Here is a 5972-nt window from a genome sequence, read left to right on the forward strand (position 1 = left end):
CTCGGCAGGAGTGCCGCTGCGCTCCCAAGCGGCGCACTGTAGCAGTGCGCCACCGGGCTGGCCCTCTTTCTCATATTTTCTTCTCACTTCTCCTTTCTGCCCTAATAAGTACAGAATGGGGGTAGTCTTGGGGTCTGTGACCAGAAAACAGTTTAATTTCCCTTTTCTCACTGTCGGCATAATGCTTTTTGAATATTATTTTCACAGCTGTCTTGAAATAAAATTTCGTTCCTTTTCCAACCTTACACAAGGATTACTGTTGCTTCCCCTGCCTACTCAGAGACTGCAAATGAAATATGAAAATATAAACAAATAATTATTTACAAAAGAAGTTAAATCTATTTTTCTACCAAGAAAAAGTTTTAAACTGCTTTTAAAAATCCTCTGTGGTAGGTTTCCAAAATGCATTCTACAGCAAGTACTCTATATGCCAGTAATAGTATGCCAGTAATAAATTACTTCCTTGACATGTCTAACAACGAGTGCCCTGGCACAGGAGAGATGTGAACGAATTTCTGTTAAGGAGGAACAGAAGATAATTAAGACCGTTTCCTAAATTATAAACCTTGGAGGCTGGGAAATTTGCCCAATTTTCAATTTAAAAGCAACCTCTGCAATGTTAATCAGTCAAAACTACATTTGGGTTATAATTCACCCAATAACTGGAAAGCCCCGGTAACACTACCCCACGTTAAAGATCAATAAATTAAATAGAGTTTACTGAAAGTCAGAAAAGACCTTTTGAAGAGAATGTTTCCACATAACCTTGAAATTGGAGATCTGACAAAAGAAATTGCTACAGGAAAGTTTTCCAGTATCACAAGTTGAACTCATAAATTGCTAACAGGTAAAACAGGGTTCTTAGCTGAATTTAGATAAAAACTGATATCCTAGATCAGTTGGTTAGAACGTGGTGTTATAACAACAAGGTCAAGGATTTGGATCCCTGCACCAGCTAGCCAGAGGGGGGTAAAAAAAAGGAGAGCCTACTACAGAGTTCTTAACCACAGGTAGTGTATGACCTTAGACTGGGAAAAATATATTTATTTTTACTATTTTCTTACTGAAATTTAAAATTTTCTTCAATGATGAATATAGGCAACAAACAAATAGGATATTAAGATTACCAGAAATTACAGATTTTTCATATCACCTTACAGTTGTTGCAGATACTTTGAAATGTCATTATTATTATTTATTAGACCCATCATTAGATCTTTATTTAATGCATTATAAAGTAACACATATATTATTATACCACAAATTTGAGGGTTAAAAATTATTTGGGTAACTTTATTTCATTGTAATTGGTCTCTGCAGTTATTCTAAGTATTTTGTTTTATGCATTTAAGAAACCATTCTGAGGAGTCTGTAGGCTTAACCAGACTGCCAATGGTGTCCATCACACAAAAATGGTCAAAAAACCCTGATCTGGCACTTTATGAATAAAATTTATGGTTTATCACACTTAGTTGCAGGCACAAAGATGTGAACAACAGATTCTATTGCATCATTAGGTGGCCTTAATAAGTTGTAATCTAGAAATACTTTTTGCAAAGTAATGTTATTTAGGAATAATCATTTAGTCCATGTTCTTCTGTGCAATCTAAATATACTTTTGTTTCAAGTGTGAGGAAAGAAAGATATGCTACTTCCCTTTGGATGCCTGTTAATCCAGAATGCTCCCAGTTAATTGCTGGGGCTGGTGCAGAGCCCAAGATGACCAAGTCCCAATGTGAACCATCGGATTTGAGTCAAACCTCCAGGGAAGTCCTGGGGTCCCCCAGACGTTCCTGAGGTAACCACTGGCCATAGGAAGAACATCTGGAACAATTCCCAGCACAGGATTACAGCTTGGTAAGGGAAGTAATTTGCTTCAGAAAGCATTTCAGAATACAAGCAAGTCTAGAGTCAAAAAGTATTGGGCAGAAAGGCACACCCGGCAAGTTTCTTTTGTGGTTAGACCACATCTTGTTGATGTAAAATACGTGAAATATTCAACATAACAATGTCAAACCTGTTTTTAGGGTTCTGATATCCCACATACCAAAGAACCCACCATGTGTTGCTTAATAGGAAAAGATATTGGGTAATAAATCTCAATTTATCCATTTTGGTGCCCTTAAATTACTAAATAGGTTGTAGTTGTTCTCTTGGCCAGAGGAATCTTGAACACTTTATAGAAAAATGTCCCTGTACTGCCTCCAAGACTGCAGGTTCTATTTAAAGACATTTATGTAGAGTTATGTTCAATATACCAGGAACACTATTTGGATGATTAAAAATTCCTTGGTTTTTTTTCCCATACATCATCCAGAGACTTTGCATCCATCCTATTTTTTTTTTGTTTGTTTGTTTGTTTGTCTTTTTCCGTGTCCGGCAACGGTTTGCAACCCTCAGTGTCACCCCCGTACCGGACTGGGACCGGCAACGGGATTGCAACCCTTGGCGTTGCCCCCGCGCCTCGCTCAGCCAGTGAGCGGGAACTGGTCTGCATGTGGGATCCGAACCCTCGGTGGGAGCGCCGCCGCGCTTCCCAAGCGGCGCACTAGCGCAGTGTGCCACCGGGCCGGCCCCTGCATCCATCCTATTTGGTGCAAATTTTCTACCCAGTGCCTAGTTCATTACTACACATCCAGTGAATGAACAATAAAATTGTACTGCTCATGGTTTAAGCGTAATTCTCAGTATGGGAAGGAAATGAACAACTGCGTGTCTGGGCACAGGAACGTCTTGATGGTCAACAAAGTATCATGCGCTTCTCATTCTCCCATATCTAGAAATAGAAATCTATTCACAGCAGTGTGAGTTCACAGAATCTAGAACTTCAAAGGTTCTCCATGCTTTGCAAATGCTAATGTGCATGAACCACCTGGGCATGTTGTTACAGCGCAGATTCTGATGCAGTGAGTCTGGAGTACGTTTTTCTAACAAGCTCTCTGGTGATGCCAGGGCTGCTGTTCCCGACATCCTTTCCTAAGAACTTAGAGATAATGATGGGGCCAGTACGAGGGTCTGGAATAAGTAATATCGATTAGCCTATGGCTCAGGAAGATTTTAGGGGAAGCCTGAGCAAGATTGAATCACTTTTATAAAAGAAAGAGGATATTTCCACAATGCCAAGATGCTAGTCAATTTTTGCTTGACTCCAAATAGGTTACTTTAATAAGTTTTAGGACAATAATCAAGTATAGTACACTATTATCCATAAACAACAAAGTGTTATTTTTCCTTAAGGAATAAACATTCTGTTATTGTTAATAAGCCTATAATGTTAACTTCTGTGTTCTTCACAGAAATTTCTAGGACTTTCCTTAAAATATTTTGTTAAAGATGATACTGCTTAGTACGGTATCAGTTTACTCCTTAGACAGACTGAAAAATTATATTTATTCTAATCACATAAAGAATTTTTAGTACTTTTTTAATGGTGGTGATAATTGCCACCATTAGCACTACATTGTATTTTGGGAAAATGTTATTGTTTCTTAATTATAGTACTTACCTACACCAAATGCTTTTATGTCTGACTTCCAGACTAGACTGACAGGAGGTTTGTTTCTGCAGTGTCTAGCATTTGTGTTTACTTCCTCTTGTATTTTCAAAGAATTTGCATTTTTAATGATCCTAATTTACTACAGGATAATTCCTAGTGACACAGTAAACATTCAATCTTAATATTTTCTATTCTAAGGCAGATGGAGTTGTGTAAATCTAAAGACGTGATTAGCACAATCTATCTGCTTTTGCTACAGATAATGTGTCAACCTAAAAGTAATGATTTTACTCATGTATACTCTCATTACAAAGAGAATGACCTTTCATAATTCTCTGAAACCTCAACGATTTGGATTTTTCTCAAGGAGACACATTGTGGTGTTTGGACGAAATAAAGCTGCTCTATTTTCATGGCAATTGATGCAAAATTTTTTAAAAGCACCTTTCTTTAATTTTTGAGAAAAACTGGCAAATATGTGCTGATCTTGAGATAACTGGCAAACATACTACTTTACATTCTGTCAAATGAGGAGTCTTACAGCCAGGTACACACCAGCAGCCTTGCGCCTTTCATGCTTCTCCCACTTCACAGGTGAACAGGCCAAACTGAAGACAAAACACAAAACGTCAGCCTCAACACCCAAGAGTACAGAACTCACACAAACTGATCCACATCCACACCTTCCTTTGTTTAGTGACCAAACACTACACCTATTTCCTCCTGGTTTCCCACTGATTTGGGCCTTGGCACCTTGTTTACCTGATCCTGTCTTGTAATCCATTCTTTTCCCAAGAAGAGCGTATGTCTTCTTTCTGGGCTCAGCATTATTTGTATTGTCTGCAAGGCTATTTTGGCAACTCTGACAAGACCTAGTGAGCTACATTCTGGGAAACCAAGAGTGTGCCAAGAATGTTCCCCTTCCTTTTTCTTGGAGGTTCCAGGGTAGGACATTGAAAAGAAAATCAATAAAGAAGACACTGGATCCACAACAGAGTTCCAGGGGGCACTTACTCCAAAAGAAACAGCAATGCAAAATGCAAATTGTCAATTTTATGTATTTACTGGAGTGTATATAAAATTCCTGCAGTGAGGTGTGTAAAGTACATAAATATCAAGCATGATGAATTTTTACACATGTATACACCTGTGTAGCCATCACCCAGACTGAGATATAGAATGTTTTCAGCCCCCAGACATATCCTTATGTCTCTTTCAGCCAACCCCCCTTGAAAAGGTAACCACTGTACTGACTTCTATCATCACAGACCTTTTCTGAAAGGCTAAATTCCTATAACTCATTATATCAGCATTTCTGTGCTCACAGCAACAAATAAAATGCCATAATGGTTGTTTATCATTCACAATAAATTTAGCTTTTTAAGCATTATAGTAAGCACTACTTAAGTAATAAAGTATCTGCTTCAGCCCAGCAAAATTGAAATCAAGGACCTCAACTAGCCTCTTTCTAATTTCTAGTATCATAAGAACAGTTGTTCCTTTGATCATACAAATGAATGAAGCCTCTGGAGCCAGCTGGGCTCCAGAATTGAGAAACTTTTGGATTCAGGAAAACATTATAAAGGAGCAGATACTGTATGTGATATAACACCCACAGTGAGATCTGGGGCAGGGCCTCGTAAACACATTCATATTTCTGAAGAGAAATATATGAATATTTACATTATGTTGGGGAAATAAAGACTACAGATAGCCTTATGACAGTGTGTGTGTGTGTGTGTGTGTGTGTGTGTGTGGCTGGTCAGTACTCCTGTGCCCTTGGTGTTATAAGGCTGTGCTCTAACCAACTGAGCCAACCGGCCAGCCCTAAGGAACTTTTCTGCTTAAGTCAAGTATCACTCTGATGACATGNAGTGCAATTGGGGAATAACCAAACATGCCTGCTTGCTTATGCAAATCAAGGAAACAAACAACTTATGGCAAGAAAGATAAGCTACAACCTGCATATATAAAGAGGAACTGCTGGTGTCACAACACACAGCCAACTCTTGTTTGACTCATGGACCTCCACTCTTCTGTACTGATCCACCAAATCTACCTTCCAGACAGACCATGGATCAGCAGGCTAACTACCCTGCTCCCACAGACACTCAGCCTGAGCCCTTGAACATAAGAGGGACTCCTCTGCAGACTCTGCCTAGCAAGATGCAAACTATCTGGACCTCCAGCCAAATGACTGGTTTGTCATCCCCTTTCATGGACTGCTGCCTAGCCTTCAATTGACTGAGTTTACTCCCTCTCATTCGCTTTCTTATTACTTGATTTTCCTGTGTTTGAAGTGTATTGATTCCCATTTTTTGAGATGTCGGTGTGCTCTGCCACATTACTAGGTGAAATGCATAGTACTCAGTAAATAGTTCGCAGTGCACTATGAATTGAGTTCGTGTGATTCAATAAAGCTTGACATTGTGGAAAGACAACTGTGGTCACATCGAGTTAAACATAACCTCAATCC

The sequence above is a fragment of the Galeopterus variegatus genome, unplaced genomic scaffold, assembly GCF_000696425.1.
Source record: "Galeopterus variegatus unplaced genomic scaffold, G_variegatus-3.0.2 Scaffold4665, whole genome shotgun sequence".
Classification (NCBI taxonomy): Eukaryota; Metazoa; Chordata; class Mammalia; order Dermoptera; family Cynocephalidae; genus Galeopterus; species Galeopterus variegatus.